Here is an 18678-nt window from a genome sequence, read left to right as displayed (position 1 = left end):
GGGAAGGAATTCTACACTATGCAATTCACATCCCCCGTCTGCAGCTCGGTAAAGTTCCAACGGAAAATGCACCTGGTTACTCTACGTAGTAATACGACTATAAAATAAAAATGTATACCATTTTTATTCAGTTGCAATGCGAAGGCAAAACACTCTTACTTTTCAATTAGAATACGGAGCGCAGTCCAGTCCTCTGAATCGCGATTTTCGGCTCTTATTGGAGCCTCATCGGAAAGAACGTAGTCACTGTTCTCCATACCCTAATTGACCAGCGTCGAGAGTTATTCCCACCCATTGAAACCGAAGTGAAGGTATTAGGTGACTAGCGTCATCTGGCAATTGAAAGATGAAGTTAGTTTTCAATCCTAATAGCAAAATTAATAATATTGAAAATATTAAAAACTTATAGGTATTGAAAACTTATTGGCACATTTCCCTGGTAACACCTCCAAGGCTTCTACAATTTGCAAGCCAAATGGATGCTGCAGTGAAGACAAAGGGAAGGATAACTAACTTCATCTTATAACTAATTGACTTTAAACCACATAATTTCAATTTGTTATTTCCTGATTTATTGTTTTCTTTTATGTGAATGTATTGATGAGTAAATTGCATTAAAGTAAATATTTGTTGACTTCGTATGTTCAATCTTTTTTAAATTCTCTTGAAACAATAATAAATATCAGATGATTTCATGTAAGTTTGGTTGTAAGCATACATTTTGAATACCTCTCATTCGACAGTTTCACACCTCCATCTAAACTTATAATTATAATATGCACTCACATAACTCTACCGGAAATACCTGCATAGTTGACATTCTCTTCCTAGACAAGCAATTAAAATAAGGCAATCTCAAATCGATTCTAGACAGATGTTGAAATATATCGATTGCAGAGAAAGGTTGAAATATAAGGTGCTTAAAGGTGTCGTCTATCTACTTGTCTGAGCTTTCGCTTTAACTATCTGAATTGGGTGAAGTTTATTGGATAAATTGGTGCATTTAGTGTTAAATTGTAAAATAAATCTTGGGGTATTTCCGAATGAACTTACGTCACTTCGGATTTAGAGGTTCTGGTAAATATTCTGAGTAGACAGAATTTACGTCTAAAATAACTGCATTATGTTTACTAAAAAATGTAGGCAATGATATTTCCAGGCTTGGATAATATGTCAAATTCTATATAGATGGAGAGCTAGAGCCGAAAAATCATCGTCATAAGTAATATGGAGTTTTTCCTGTGAAATGTGTCCATTGTATATTGACAATTATGACCCCTATCAGGCTGACACCTCAGTGGATACAGAAAGTAGCAATAAGGGATAAAAGGGGAAAGTTAGTGAAGTCATTAAAGGTTTTCACCTCCTATTTTGTTAAACCCCCATCGATTTGCATGAAAATTGGTGACTAGTTAGAGCATACCCCAAGAAACAAAACTGATTTGGTGCCACTTGCACTTTTACCCTTGTGGTGTATACCACCCCTTCCCGCGGGTGAAAACTATTTTATTAAAAACAACCCCACAAACCGATAGAGGGACAAATTTTAAGTAAAATTTGTTATATCATGTTATTATAATAAATCAATACTTTTTGAGTTATTAAAGATTAAAATTTTGTCTATGTAAGAGAATATGCGCGAAGTTACGGATGATAAAAAGAACATGTTAATTAATTGTATGTTAGTAAAATATTATTTTTATACTATTTTGATATGTAATTGAGTTTTTTTTTTTTCAATACAAACTGAATATGTCTAATACTAATATTAGTCCTGTCGCCAGTGGGGGTACAACGGCCTCCTGTATTCAGATGGACTTACCCAAGTTTTTTTTATGTATTTTGACCCGTAGAACACGAATTTTTTGGGTAACAGTTGATCCGGATGTCGATAAGATTGTTATAAACAAAGAAGTTGAGGAATTACATAACAGCGATTTCTCGCAAAACAAAACATTTTTTCGTATTTTTTGGGCCATTCTAACAAAAAAATGTTTCTACAAATTTTTTCGTAGGATGCATAGTTTTCGAGATAAACGCGGTTGAACTTTCAAAAAATCGAAAAATTGCAATTTTTGAACCCAAATAACTTTTGATTAAAAAATAAAATAGCAATTCTGCTTACCGCATTTGAAAGTTCAAGTCAAATTATATCGGTTTTAATTGTTTGCATTGCTAAAAATTTATTATTTTATTGTTGAACCAAGCTATAAACACCTAGTGTTGAGTGATGTTTTCAATGATTTCTCATTTAAAATCGAACGAGTAGGTAGAGTAGGTAAAAGTGAGTACGAGGCTATTTCTACGTAGTATACGTTAAAGCGCATGTATTAGGCACGGGAAACACTATGTGTTTATAGCTTTTTTTAACAATAAAAAAATAAATTTTTAGCAATGCAAATATTGAAAACCGATATAATTTGACTTAAACTTTCAAATGCGGTAAGCAGAATTGCTATTTTATTTTTTATTCAAAAGTTATTCAGGTTAAAAAATTGCAATTTTTCGATTTTTTGAAAGTTCAACCGCGTTTATCTCGAAAACTATGCATCCTACGAAAAAATTAGTAGGAACATTTTTTGGTTAGAATGGCCCAAAAAATACAAAAAATGTTTTGTTTTGCGAGAAATCGCTGTTATGTAATTCCTCAACTTCTTTGTTTATAACAATCTTATCGACATCCGGATCAACTGTTACCCAAAAAATTCGTGTTCTACGGGCCAAAATACATAAAAAAAACTTGGGTAAGTCCATCTGAATAAAGGAGGCCGTTGTACCCCCCCTGGCGACAGGACTATATGTATAATACTAATATTCGAATACACTTTTGCTAAATTTATAATATCGAAATAATATAAAAATAATATTTTAGTAACATATAATTAATAGGAAACTACGGACTTGGATCAAGGAATATTAGGGGCGAAAGACTACTAGAATATTTGGAACAACAAAACCTTCATGCAATAAATACATACTTTAATAAGAAGCCAAACCGATAATGGACATGGGTGTCCCCAAATGGGGTAACAAAAAATGAAATAGACTACTTCCTCTGCCAAAATAAACAAATCTTCGAAGACGTAACTGCACTTAATAAATTCTCAACTGGCAGCGACCACCGCATACTACGAGCCAAAATAGAAATAAGCAAACTAGCGACGCAGAAATCTAGAAGAAAACCAACGGCTATTGACCATAGCAGAATAAGACAAAACGCAGAAGAATATAGACAGACTTTAAGGGAAAACTATAAGCAACAAGTAGCAAAGGAAGAGTCAGAAATTAATAAGATCAATGAAGAAATGAAAGAAAAACTCTTGGAAGCGGGAATGAAAACTGCCAAAAAACTAACAACAAAAGAAAATAGATTAAGTAGCGGGACAGTTAAATTAATGGAAAGTAGACGAAAACTAATAAGCGAAAACAAAAGAAACACAGTAGAATACGTAGAACTAAACAAACTTATTAGAAGAAAAACCAGAGAGGATCTAAGAAAACACACTGAAAATGAAATCGAGAAAGTAATTGAGAGAAATAAGGGCCTAAAATGCTTACGACCAAATTTAGGGAAACCACTACTCATTTCAATAAAGGATGAAACAGGACGGGAAGAGAGGAGAAAAGATAAGATATCAGAAGAAGTAGAAAGGTTTTATAAAGAACTATACACCTCAAAGAAAGACGCAAACTTCAACACTCAGGAATATATCAAGAAAACAATCACGAATGTAAACTCAGAAACACTACCAAAAATAGAAAATTATGAAATAGAAGCAGCACTATCACAATTAAAGAACAACAAAGCACCAGGACCAGATGGAATCCTTGCTGAAATGTTGAAAGAAGGGAAAGAAGAAATCTTACAAACATTAAGAAATCTGTTTAATCAGTGTCTACATAAAGGAGAAATACCCGACGAATGGAACGAAAGTCTTACAATCCTGCTATTTAAGAAAGGCGACAGAAAGGACATAAAAAATTACAGACCCATCTCACTGCTGTCGCAAACGTATAAACTATTCATGAGGATTATCAACAACAGACTAACACACAAATTGGACTCGTATCAACCCGTAGAGCAGGCAGGATTCCGAATGGGATATAGCACCACTGACCATCTTCTAACAATTAGGACACTAATAGAAAAAGCTAACGAATACAATATAGATCTGCACTTAGCGTTCGTTGACTACGAAAAAGCATTTGACAGCGTGGAAATGTGGGCAATAGAAAAAGCTATAAACAACTGTCGAATAGATTCCAGATACAGAATGCTAATACATAATATATATAAGAAAGCAACAATGACAGTACAATTGGAAGAAACCACAAAACCCATACCAATTAACAGAGGAGTGCGACAGGGAGATGTTATTTCTCCTAAACTATTTACATTAGCACTGGAAGATGTTTTCAAAACAATGGAATGGACAAACATGGGAATAAACATAAATGGAAAGAAACTAAACCACCTAAGATATGCAGACGATGTAGTAGTCATAGCATCAAGTTTTGAAGAACTACAAACCATGCTAACCGAACTAGCAAATGAATCCGAACAAATAGGTCTAAAAATGAATTTTGCCAAAACAAAAACAATGACAAACACACAAGACAATAGAAACGTAATACTAAACGACACCACAATAGAAGCGGTTAATGATTATATATATTTGGGACAGATTATAAAAATAAATAAGGAAAACCAAACAGCGGACGTAAAAAGAAGGGTCAGATTAGCCTGGGCAGGATTTGGAAAATTAAAATGGCTCCTAAAGAATAAAAAAATACAACAATACTTAAAAACAAGAGTGTTTGACCAGTGCATACTCCCAATTCTCACATACGCATGCCAAACATGGACCTTGACCAAGGCAAACATGGATAAAATAATAAAGACACAAAGAGCCATGGAGAGAGTAATGTTAGGAGTAAAATTGACAGACAAAAAGCAAAACAACTGGGTCAGAAATAGAACAAAAGTCAAAGACGCAGGTTAACATATAACCAGGCTAAAATGGAGCTTCGCAGGTCATAACGCTAGACAAACGGACAATAGGTGGAATAGCACGATACAACAATGGAGACCATGGACAGGAAAGAGAGCAAGGGGACGACCCCAGATGAGATGGGGAGACGACATTAAAAAGATAGGAGGAACGCACTGGAAACAGAAAGCACTAAACATAAGCGAATGGAGGAAACTGGGGGAAGCCTATGTTCAGAATTGGACGAATTAAAGGGCAAAAGAAGAAGAAGAAGAACTTTACGCATGTGCTCTTAAACAGACAAATCTTTGATCTTTAATAAATCAAAAAGTATTGATTCATTTTAATAACATGATATAACAAATTTTACTTATAATTTGTCCCTCTATCGATATGTGGGGTTATTTTTAATGAAATCGTTTTCACACCCGAGAACGGGTGGTATCCACCCCTAGGGTAAAAGTGCAAGTTTTCACCAAATCATTTTTATTTCCTGAGGTATGTTCTAACTAGTCACCAATTTTCATGCAAATCGATGAAGGTTTAACAAAATAGGAGGTGAAAACCTTTAAAGACTACACTAACTTTCCCCTTTCATCCCTTATTGCTACTTCCTGTATCCACTGAGGTGTCAGCCTGAAAGGGGTCATAATTATCAATATACAATAGACACATTTCACATGCCAAATTCCATATTACTTATGACGATGATTTTTCGGCTCTAGCTCTTAGACTAATAGGTCGACTAATAACTACTTGATAAATAAAACATACAATTTTTTAAATTGGACATCCCGTATATATTCTCATATTTAGTTTCCGCTGTTTTCACAATAAAGTTTTGACACTAGTATACAGAGTATTTAACGAGTTATCTTTATGTCGAAATCGCTATGAAATAAACACACTTTATATAAAGAAATAATAAATAAATATTTGTTTACATAATAAGTTAATAAGGTAAATTAATAATAAGGTAAGTTAGGTAAGTTAATAAGGTAATTTTATAATAAGGTAAGTTAGGTAAGTTAATAAGGTAAATATGTACAATCTAAAACCCTTGGTGTTTTTGTATAGTGAGTGAATAACTCTTATCATTATTTTCTCTGGTCTAACATCTCAGTTTCAGAATTTAACATACATTTGACATTTTTTACTTTATCGAATGCTTTTTAAAAATTTTTTTTTCCTTCTCGATAATCATTTTTGTTGATTATATCATTGATCGTAGAACTATGATCCTGCATACATACATCTACTGTTTTAATAGTTGTTCGTATATTTTCGTAACTATGTGCTGAGCAGAGAAATCCCTTTATAGTTATTGCAATTCTTATTGGCCTTATTCAGGATATGTAAACTTAAAGTCAATTTACTAGTCTTGACTTTTAAATTGTTCTCTTTACTATATTTAGTAACTCCAGTAATTTTGTTTTCCTTTGTTACCAATACTTTTAATCATTTCCGGCGTAATTGTATCATATAATTATTCACTTTGCTAATTTTTAGAGTTTTACGATTCTGCTTGTAAAAGTTTTTGGAAATATTCTGTCCATCTCTTCTCTTCTACTGTGAATCGTTCCCTGTTCTAGTTCTTTATTGACGTTATTTTTTTTTGTTTTTATTATTTTTTAGACTTTTCTCTTGTTCCTGCTGTCTTCTAGTATGTTTCCCAAATCGTTTTAGGATCGTTGTTTTACCTTGAATATTACATTTCTTACTGTTGTCCTCTGTTCTTTATATTGTTTCTAGTTTTCGTCTGCTCTATCATCTACTTACTTAAATATTTTGTTGATGTATCCTTTTTTTAAATTTATTTGACGCCTAATTACCTCCGTTCGCTATACAGCCATTTTGTTTTCTTCTCCACATATTCTCCACATTTTGTTTGTCCCAGTCTCTTATTTCTATTCCTTTATTAATTGTTTCAGTATATAATATTAGAGTATATAATAAGTACAATTTCATCGTTTTATACTGTTTTATTATAAAATTGTTATTTTCGTTTTCTTTTGTTATTTGTACTTATTTATTTTTTAATATTGCTACCAACAAATAATGGTTGCTGTTTCAGTTTAGGTATCACACTTACATCAGTTATTTTCTTTCTGCTTTCATTTTCTGTCAGTATATTGTCTATTACGGACTTCCACCCTACTAGCTTCTTCGATTTTATACTTGTGTGTTTTTATGGTGTAGAAGGTATTGGTATTTAATAACTAAGTTGCTGACTTGACTGTTACGAATTAAGTCAGACTTAATTGTTACCCAGAAAAATGCTCGATTACTAGACAATAATCGAGCAATATTCGACTATTGATATTTCTTACTCATTCTCCGTGTTTTCCTATGTATATGTATGATATATACTAGTTATCTTTCTTCCTTACTCTACTATTAAGATCTCCTACAACTTATTTATGACCCTTACTAACTTCAGTTAATTGTGAGATAATTCTTCCCAGCAACATTCTTTTCATTCTGATTTTTCATCCTCATTCGGTCCATACGCGATGATGAAGATTTCTATTTACTCATTATATTTAATTTTAACTGTCATTATTCTTTCTGATATAGCTTCCCACTTCCACAAGAATTCTGTTTTAAGGAGGTGTTATTCAACCTATACCTCCTGTTACCCTTTTTCATTAACTGCATCCACTGCATAATTTAACTAACATCCACTAATCCACTAATAATATTAACACTGCATAATATCAAACATCCACTGTCTAGTTTTATTTTTCGTTTTCTTTTCATTTTTGTATGGATTTACACAAGGAAATCTAAATTTGCCTTTTTGTTCTCAATTTCTAGTTCTTTCTCTTTATTGTGTAATGTTTTTCATATTCCTAACTAAAAAACTTATTATGTAGATCGTTATTATAATAAACCTTCGTTTTTACAAAAGCAAATCTTCACATACGCTTTCACTGTATCTCAAATACTCAGATACAGTTGAGTCCGCGAGTCTTTACCCGTGCGTCATTAATACCTGGCAAGATAAAACACATACTTTTTCATTTTTACATTTTACATTTCTCTTCCACGCATGAAACTCATGACAAACCAGCTGCCGTTTGTTATTAAGTAAAAACACATGTTATTTTTATGAACCATCTAGACTCAGTGCATTGAAAACAGATAGGTACAAAAAAAGACGATTCGATATGTTTTCATATTTTAAGCACAATTTGTTTGACGTTTCTGCTTTGTTTACTTTTGTGGCTGTCAGTCAGTTGAATTTTTTGCGGTTTTTGTCGAATTTTTGTGTTTTGAAGTTTCTTTATATTACACAAAAAAGTTGTTTTCACATCTAATTTTATATTGGGCTTTGAAATTTTAAGGTAAATAATTATATTTTGGCAATTAATATTTAAAACATACAAAGCTAACGTCATCAAAGTTATGTCATAAATTAAATCACGCATTCCGGGGACAAAAATAAATTGATTGAATCCAACTTACCTTAGTACAAAAGTGTACACAAAAAAAGTTACAGCCCTTTGAAGTTACAAAATGAAAATCGATTTTTTTTTATATATCGAAATCTCTTAGAGATTTTACGTTGAAAATTGACATGTGGCATTCTGATGGCAGCAACATCTTAAAAAAAATTAAAGTGAAATTTGTGCACCCCATAAAAATTTTATGGGGGATTTGGGAACCCCGTCAAAATAGCCCCGTCAAAAAAGCTCCGACATAATAGCCCCGACATAATATCCCGCACACAAAATAGCTCCGACAAAATAGCCTGCAGACAAAGATGCCGCGGAATAATAGCCCGCCGACAAAATAGCCCCGACAAAATAGCCTCGACAAAAAAGCTCCCTTCAGAATTCATCATGAAATAATTCCTTAAAAATACATTTTTTCGGAAATGGTAATTATCCTCTATTCAGATGTTTATCTTAACCACATTAAATAAGAATGGTCTTTTCAGAGAACTCGAGTCCTGTCTTCCCTGCCTCTTGGAAGTTCGAACATTTAAGTTAAGCGAAAATCAATGTTTATTTATGATATAAACATTTATTTCTGTTTTTGAGCAACAGTAAAATGCATTTTAAATTAAATAAATTAAATACATTCTTCCTTTTTGTCAAATAATTTAAATTAAAAAAAAGTTTTTGGACACCTTGTATAAATAATTATGTAATTGTTTATAAGAGGCTGTTTTAGCCGGGGCTATTTTAGCCGGGGCTGTTTTGACCGGGGCTATTTTGTGTGCGATCTATTTTGTCGGGGCTATTTTGTTTGCGGACTATTTTGTCGAGGCTATTTTGTGTTCGGGCTATTTTGACGGGGCTTTTTTGACGGAGCTGTTTTGACTGGGCTATTTTGACGGGTCACGGGGGTTTTGCTCCCTTAAAGCCCCCCAAACTTTTGTGTACGTTCATTTTAATTATTATTGTGGCACCATTAATTAAACACAATGTTTTTAAAACTTTTTTGCCTCTTAGTACTTTTTCGATAAGCCAGTGTTTATCGAGATATTTTGAATATTTGTCGAATCCACCACATATTTGTATATGGTAAAGTACCTATTATGATATACCTGTCTGTTAATAATCTGAAAATTTATTTATAATTTACATTTTTAGGTATATTTTGAAGAAGAAGCCACATCTCGATAAAAGGTGACTAAGAGGCAAAAACGTTTTAAAAACACTGTCTTTACCTAATGGTACCACAATAATAGTTTAATTGGAACGTACACGAATACTTGGGGGGTTTAAAAGACCAAAACCCCCATAGAATTTTTATGTAAACATATTAAAAAAGAAGCCGCATCTCGATAAAAATTGGCTAATCGAAAAAATACTAAGAGGCAAAAAAGTTTTAAAAACGATGTGTTTAACTAATGGTACCACAATAATGAATTAATTGGAACGTACACAAAAGTTTGGGGGGTTTAAGGGAGCAAAACCCCCATAAAATTTTTATGGGGTGCACAAATTTCACTTCAATTTTTTTTAAGATGTTGCTGCCATCAGAATGCCACATGTCCATTTTCAATGAAAAATCTCTAAGAGATTTCGATATATGAAAAAAAATCGATTTTCATTTTGTAACTTCAAATGACTGTAACTTTTTTTGTGAGCACTATTGTATATAGGTAAGTGAGGTTCAATTAACCTATTTTTGACCCCAGAATCTGTGGTATAATTTATGACCAATCTTTTGGGACACCTTGTATATTTCATGAAACATAAATACGTCTTCCGTTAGCTCATAATAGAGAGTAAGATCAGTCAGAAAGTCAGTACCTAATTTAACAGCTGAGAAATTCATATTTTGGTTCACAAGATTTGCTAAGGTAGGATCAAAATGGAGAAACATTTTCAAAGATTAAAATTTACGCCCATTAACAAATATTTTTAGTTTAAGGCCCTTCTTCATCCATTCCACACATACCACGTACACATAGCCACACACACAAATTCTGTGGCATAGCCTATTAGAATGCCTATTTGTCCCCGGAATGCGTGATTTAATTTATGACATACCTTTTTGAAACACCCTGTATATTTCCAAAACTGTTTCATCGTTTAGCAAATTTCTAGTACCAAACAAATCGGATTAAAAAAACAAAAATGTAATAACAAAAATTAAAAACTCGAATCAGATCATTTGTCATTATTTTTAAATAAGCCGTAAAAGAACTTCACGTTACATTAATAATTTAGCTTCTCATGCACTTTTTTTATTCCGTAAGCTTACCCAGCAAGTATAATTTCGATTATACGGTTGGACCACAGCCAAAGTAAACTCCGGAAAGTTCAAACTGACTGATACTTTTTATCTTAAAATATTAAAGTAACCACGATAAAGACACAACCACTTGGTAACGTTTTCTTCTTATTAAATGAGACAGTTGACCTGTTATATTAGTTTTGTATTTGATTTATAATTTCATTTAGAGGTGTTTCATATAAATTTCTAATAGGCTATGCCACAGAATTTGTGTTTGTGGATATGTGTACGTGGTATGTGTGGAATGGATGAAGAAGGGCCTTAAATAAAAATATTTGTTAATGGGCGTAAATTTTAATCTTTGAAAATGTTTCTCCATTTTGATCCTACCTTAGCAAACCGTGTGAACCAAAATAAGAATTTCTCAGCTGTTAAGTTAGGTACTGACATTCTAACTGCTCTTACTCTCTATTATGAGCTGAAGGAAGACGTATTCATTGTCTCATGAAATATACAGATGTATAAGATGACGGGCAGGGGACGAAATCGCCGATTTTACCTGAGCTACGTTAGCTGAGGGCATGAAGGCGCCGAACAAACTCAGAGGGTCGCTAATCCCTGAGTATTACTGCGCCGCCACTAGTGGTGTTGTAATATCTTAATGTCTTCCTTTTACTTTTTATACAATTTACTATTTTAGGTGGGAATAAGCTACAATTTAAGTTTAAAACTAAATTTATTTGACGTTCTCACAATACAAACAAATAATAAATTAATTTGTTTAACAAAAATGAATAACCATTTTCAATTTGGTTGCAAAACGAAAATACAGCCGCATCATATTTTAGTCCAATCATAGAGTGCAGCAAGCACCTCTACCGGTTTCGAAACTTATTAGTCTTTCATCAGGAGGCACATATGCTGCTCTCTCTGATTCAACCAAAACAAACCCCGTGTGGTATTATAATATCACCCTGTACAAAATATGTTTTAAACTCATTCAAAGTCATTAATCCATGTAGTATCTGTTCTTGTATCAATAACCGCAAGTAACATTGAATTGTCATGTTTGTTATTATTTAAATGTGTATATAAACATTAACTCGGTGGAGAAAGATTGTTGTACTCAGTATTTAATTATTGTACTAGGTCGTTACTGTTATATATGTAAACACGTTGTTATAATTAGATACTTGATATGTACAAATGTGTGGTATAGGTAATGATTTGTATTTGTAAACAATTATGGTTGAATCACCGTTTATACGATGTAAATATAAAGTTATCCAAACAATAGAGTTTTAATTAATTGGGACCAAAAATACATTAACATCACACTATTTAATACATGGCTGATCCTGCAGATTAGAGGAGAATCTTCTGTAAGGAACAAAGATGGCGGCACCAGATTGGAAACACCGACGGCGGAAAATGGACCAGACCAGGACAGGAAGAATGCAGAGAACCCAGTGAAAAAAGACACAAGTGATAAAATGTAAGTAAGAATGTCTATCTTTATTAAAAATGCTTCCCTCGTTTTTATATTATTATTGAACATTGAATATTTATCTTTGCTGATTTTTGAATAATTTATGAAGTATCGATTTTTTTTTTAAGAATATCTATGAATTTTGAAACATGAAGTGATTTTTGAATTGAATATTTTTATCGAAGTTTATTATATATGCTATTATTGAATTTTGAATTTTATTGAATTTATTTGAAAAATCTATCCGATTTCGATTTTTAGTACGGTTATTTTTGAATATTTTATGGAATATCGAATTTTTTCCAAAAATTTCTATCGAAGTTTGAGATATAAACTTATTTTGAATATTTTTATCTAACTTTTGCATATGCTATTTTTTTATTGAATTTTTGTCGAATATGTATACTATTATTGAATTTTTATTAGCCAGTTGTTTTTATTATTGATATTTATTGATTCTATAGATACATTTTAATCAATTTTGTGTTAAATTTTGTATGATATGAACCTGAATTAATATTTTTTGAGTGATAAATGATATTTTTTTAATGAATAATGATTAGTGATGACATACGTTGATAAACATTTCTATAAGCAAGAGATTTATTTTTAACGAACCGACCTGATGCGTCGAGATAAGGAATTTGGAGAAGAACTAGATAGATAAGAAGAAGAACTAACAATATTATAAGCTAAATATTATGAGGCAACTAGAGACAATAAGAAACCCACTGCTCTTGTCAAATTAGGAAGGTACTAAGTGATTTATAGAAGCTTGAAAGCTTATTAGAGACCCACTCTGTGTTTTGAGAGTACCTATTTTATTCATGATTATTCGTGAATAAACAACGGCCTCAAAGCAAGGGATTGAGGTTGTGAAATTTGTAAAAGAATTTGATCTAGCCAACGATGTTATACCCGCTTCTGTTAAGGTAGATTGTAGAGGTTTCGTGGCTAGTATTGAGTATTATGATTGTTATATGGAATATGTAGAAGAATTGGAACTTTTCTCTCGAGTAAAGCCACTTTGATTAGTCGAACGTAGGCATTGAGGGATAAGTAAAGGAAGTGATTATTATGATGTTATATTATGAAATGATATATTGATGATTAAATGACAAATGATTGTTATATGAAGATGAATTATGTACACTGTAGAAGTGTTATTATGTGGAGAAAAATGAAGAAATATAGTTATAGTACCAGACAAGAAGAAGAGAGAGAGAAAAAAAAATAATTTTATTAAAATATGTGGGAAAAATGAAAGAAGAAACATAAAAAATGCCAAAATAAACAAGCAAAATTAAGAAGATACTAAGCAAATAAGTAGCTAATCATTGAATTTTTGTCTAAGAATTAAAGTTGTAATTTTTTTTCTAAAGTAACGTAAATTATAAATAACTTATTTTTAAATGTAGATAATGAATTCAGGTTAAATTTTCGCGGAAAATGGAAGTGTTTGAATTAAGGATAGACAATATCTTACAATAAGTGTTAGTAGATAGTAAGCAAAGGGACACAGAAAGTGAAATTTTTAGACATTCAGAAACATAGATTAAATATTTATTATAGGTACAAGAGAGATATTGAAAGTTTTATAGAGACATTTTAGAAGTTTTTAGAGAGATTAAATCTTTATTATAGGTACAAGAGAGTTATTAGAAGTTTTTTAGAGACATATTAAAAGTTTTAGAGAGATTACATTTCTATTATAGGTACAATATTCTAAAGTTAGTAAGGTGTATATAAATAAATCAAAATAAGACTGAAATAATAAGATGAAATAGCAAAGTAACGTTAAATTATTTTTTTATACCATAATATATATACTATTTAATAGAAGTTTAGGTAATATTTAGCTTAGCTTAGGAAGTATTAAAGTCGAGATTTTATCACAATTAAATTAGTTACGGCTTATAGGCACTAAAAGACTATTTAAAAGTTAGGATCAACTTCATTCACTGTGGACACTGTTTTGATGAAGTGAATTAGTGAACGAAAAAAAAAAGGACGAAAAGACACGACGTGAAAGTACGTGAACTAGTAATAGGTTATAAAATACCAGTTTTAGTATAGGGAAAATATGAACTTTTGTGTAAAATAGGAAAAAGAATATACATGTTTAGGGAAAAATCGATTGATCTGAAATGTACCATGTTACAGTTAGTTAGGATAGTTAGGAAATTTAATTTTTGAAAATAGTATTAGGTAATCATAAACACTCTGTGAAAGGGAAAGAGGGATATACACTCAGATATTCTTCTTCTCTTCTTAGGACTTTCTTTTTTTAAAAAACGGCGATGATAGACAATCAATCTTATTTTAAAAATATGTAATTTTAACAAAACGGGGAGGTGTGGTATTATAATATCACCCTGTACAAAATATGTTTTAAACTCATTCAAAGTCATTAATCCATGTAGTATCTGTTCTTGTATCAATAACCGCAAGTAACATTGAATTGTCATGTTTTGTTATTATTTAAATGTGTATATAAACATTAACTCGGTGGAGAAAGATTGTTGTACTCAGTATTTAATTATTGTACTAGGTCGTTACTGTTATATGTAAACACGTTGTTATAGTTAGTCATTGATGGACTTGAATGTAAATATAATGTATCTGAACCAAGAAAGAGAGTTTTAATTAGTTTGGACCTAAAAGGCATTATACATCACAATATTTAATACACCCGGCGTGCAGTCACGGATTGCAACGAACGAAATGGCATAGATGCCCTAGCGGCAACTGCTAGTAAAAGACCAAGTTGTCAATCTAATAATTGTAAAATTTTTTCATTTTCCTTAGTTTCAGCATCCGTTATGGCTTGCAAATTGTACAAGCCTCGGAGGTGTAACTAAAGAAGGTTCCCATTGTTTTCAGTCTGGTGGAATGTAGAGTAGCGTTATGGTGATTTATATGCAATTAGATTAAAAACTTAGTTTTTTGCTAGCAGTTGCCGCTAGGGCATCTATGCCATTTCGTTCGTTGCAATCCGTGACTGCACGCCGGGGTTTGTTTTGGTTGGATCAGAGAGAGCAGCATATGTGCCTCCTGATGAGAGACTAATAAGTTTGGAAACCGGTAGAGATGCTTGTTGTACTCTCTGATTGGACTAGAATATGATGCAGCTGTATTTTCGTTTTGCAACAAAATTGAAAATGGTTATTCATTTTTGATTTACATGTTTACTCTGATTGGAGTACGAGGGGAATCATTCTCGTTGGAACTTTACCGCGCTGAGCAGATGGAACGTGAATTATAAATTGTAAAATTCCCTCATCTTCCTAAGTCTCAGCATCCATTATGGCTTGCAAATTGTAGAAGCCTCGAAGGTGTAACCAGAGAAGGTTCCCATTGTTTTCAGTCTAGTGGGATATACAGTAGCATTATGCTGTTTTATATGCCATTAGATTGAAAACTTAGTTTTTTTATTTCATTTTTGTTGCTTGGTAAAAAAAATTCTTCTAATAATTTGATTTTATCTGACTCATTCATATTGAGAATTCAGACATATATTATACATTTTAAAGTAGATGCCGTTAAAATGATATTGCCGATATTTATGTGTTGCGTTCCTCGAACATTATCGGAAGATAGTTCATTCGATTACATGAAAGTAACTTTAACAAGAATACTTAATAATGACAGTAAAATTCTCGTGTTAGTGATCCCATAGCAAATCACGAGGAAAAAACCAGGAAAAAAACTGAGAAGACGTACAGCTTATTTTTCTTTGTTTTTTAAACAATAATAAAGGCTGAAACAATCATTTTTTTCGCCTAAAAATATTATATTGTACAACAAGTGAGAAAAAATACATATTTCTCACGAGCGCAGAAGTTTGCAGCTGGCCGTAGCTCAGCTGCAAGGTCCTGGTATTCTAAGCAAGAGCGCACGAGTTTAATTCTCGGCACCAACAATATTGATAAAATAATAATTATATATGTGTGAAGCATTAAAATTACATATAGTCCAGGGCGCATCTGTTTTGAGATAGATGTTGAGAGGTGACTCAATTTTTTTTGCTGAAATTGCTTGAAAATAACTCAAATACTAATATTTGAGTTATCCTCCAACTCAAAATGGTCCGGAACATTGTTTAAATAATCAAAATGTCAAAAACGAAGGAAAAATTCGATTTTTTTATTGGTTTTTTGATTTATAACTTTAAAACTGTTCATTTTTGAGAAAAGTTGTACTGACCTAAAAGTTGCGTAATTCAATTTTCTACAATACAGAATTGGTTAAAAATTTTAAAAATAGTCACCCTCGTTGCAAAATAGCAATAATTGCGAAAAAACCATACAAGAACAAGTATTCGCATTTTACGTTTTTCAACCATTTACGCTACACTTAGGACCTTCATATTTTACCCAGAAAACTTTATGATATAGCAAAACAACACTGTAAATTTCATTAAGATCAATTTAATAGATTTTGCAAAATAAATTTTGCAATCCAGCTTTCGCAAAAATAATTCATTTTTTTTTCATGTTGCTGGACTGAAAATAAAGCAGATAGCAAGTTGAATTTTTTTTGCTTATAGAAGTGTACTGTAACTTTCATTTGCAATTTGCGGAATTAAAATTCATTAATTACCACGGCGTCAGGAAATTTTTTAAATACACATTAATTTTTGGCGCTACGCGCAGGACAGCGGTGTTCGATTCACACAAGTTGATTTACACCAAAATTTCTTCCAATCTTTATCTAATATATTATTTTCTTACTCTATATTTTGTTGTATTTTAATATTTTAATTCCACAAAAATCAAATTATTTTATTATTGTTTGTGAAATATTGTTTAAACAATTGCATATGTTTAAAAATAATAAACTTTTATTCTCTAAGTTAAAATATATGAACAATGAAAGTTTTTGCTAAAAAAAGTGTTATTTCAAAAGATAGAGAATGTGTTTTTATTTTGCAATAAAGAAATTTATTTATTTATAAAATCAATGGGAAAACCGCAATAGTTGGCTGTATACCATAGTTTAAAAAAACTATACAGAAGTAAAAACTTCAAATTGAATTTTGGTATAAAATCGTTTATTTAAAAACTATCTAAAAGTCATCCACATGGATTGCAAAACGTTTTCGTTCTGATCAGAACATCTTCAGTGCATTCCACAAAGTAGTTGTAACTAGCACACCAATGAAGGTGGTAACTTCATAATATTATGGCTTACATTATAAATTTTAATAAAATATTGTGACTTCTAGTCGATGTTAAAAGATTAAATTATGTATGTACCTAAAGAGCAACATTCTTCCCTGCTCGAAAAAACTAGGTAGGGGAGGGAAGGGCAAAGTGAAATAGTGGGGTAAAGCGAAATAGCTCGTTTTCAAATTTTTCCGCAAACGGATCCATCACTGTTTACAATCCAATCAATGTTTAGAAGTAGTAACGATCATTTTGTAACGGTCGTCTGTCGATGTTATTGAAAATATCACTATATATACATTTTTGGACGACCATTTGTAAGATCTACAGGTGAGTGTAATTGCTAGTTCTTCTATCTTGTTTAACTAAACATATTTTTGAAAGCAACACACAAAAGCAATCATACTTAACTATCTTTTATATAAAATATAGATTGTTATGTTACGGTTAAAAATTTTTACTGAACAAGTTTGCTTTTAAATCCATTTGGGGCAATGTGAAATGTTAATAGATGGGGCAAAGTGAACTATCGTTTCACTTCGCCCCACTTGTAATTATACTTGATTGCTACAATTAAAAAAGGATATGTGTATTTCCAGATGTAAAATGCGAAACTATAAACGAAAAACGACTCAACAACAATAGTCTGTGGAGCCAATGATACCGGGAATCAAATGTTTGCGAACGGGGGACTTTGCCAAAATCAAGCTGCTATGCAACACGGAATTTTTGTTGCTACGTTAAATTGGAAGATTAAATCCGGAAAAAATAAGGAAGAAGCGCCAAGTAAGAAGCTAGGCCGATTTCAAACCGTACTCTAGAATATTTCACTTTACCCAACCATGCGGGGCAAAGTGAAAAAAAGACAATGTCTGACAAACCCACGCATAACAAAAAATTTAATAACTTAACTTAATTTATATTTCGACGTAATGATCTTAAACTATACTGTAATAAGATGTGTTTTTTACAAAATTTCATTTCGAAAATTGTAAAATTTATTTAATTTCAAATTTTAGCTATTCCACTTTACCCTACTCTCCCCTACTTGCCATTTTAATTAGCACAGACCAACTCAGCTGGTCTGTGCTAATTGAAATGGCAAGTACCTAGTTTTTTCGACCAGGGAAGCATGTTGCTCTTTAGGCACATACATAATTTAATCTTTTAACATCGACTAGTAGTCACAATATTTTATTAAAATTTTTAATGTAAGCCATATATTATGAAGTTAACACCTTCATTGGTGTGCTAGTTACAACTACTTTGCGGAATGCACTGAAGATGTTCTGATCAGAACGAAAACGTTTTGCAATCCATGTGGATGACTTTTAGA

At 31.8% G+C, this 18678-nt stretch overlaps 1 protein-coding gene across 2 annotated transcripts in view; it reads right to left on the bottom strand.

Moving 5' to 3' along the window:
- Positions 1 to 18678, bottom strand: part of LOC114324264 (uncharacterized) — a 466791-nt gene that overhangs the window by 229002 nt on the left and 219111 nt on the right. The window lies entirely within an intron of this gene.

This window comes from Diabrotica virgifera, chromosome 4, assembly GCF_917563875.1.
Source record: "Diabrotica virgifera virgifera chromosome 4, PGI_DIABVI_V3a".
Lineage (NCBI taxonomy): Eukaryota > Metazoa > Arthropoda > Insecta > Coleoptera > Chrysomelidae > Diabrotica > Diabrotica virgifera.
This window is presented reverse-complemented; position numbering and strand designations above follow the sequence as displayed.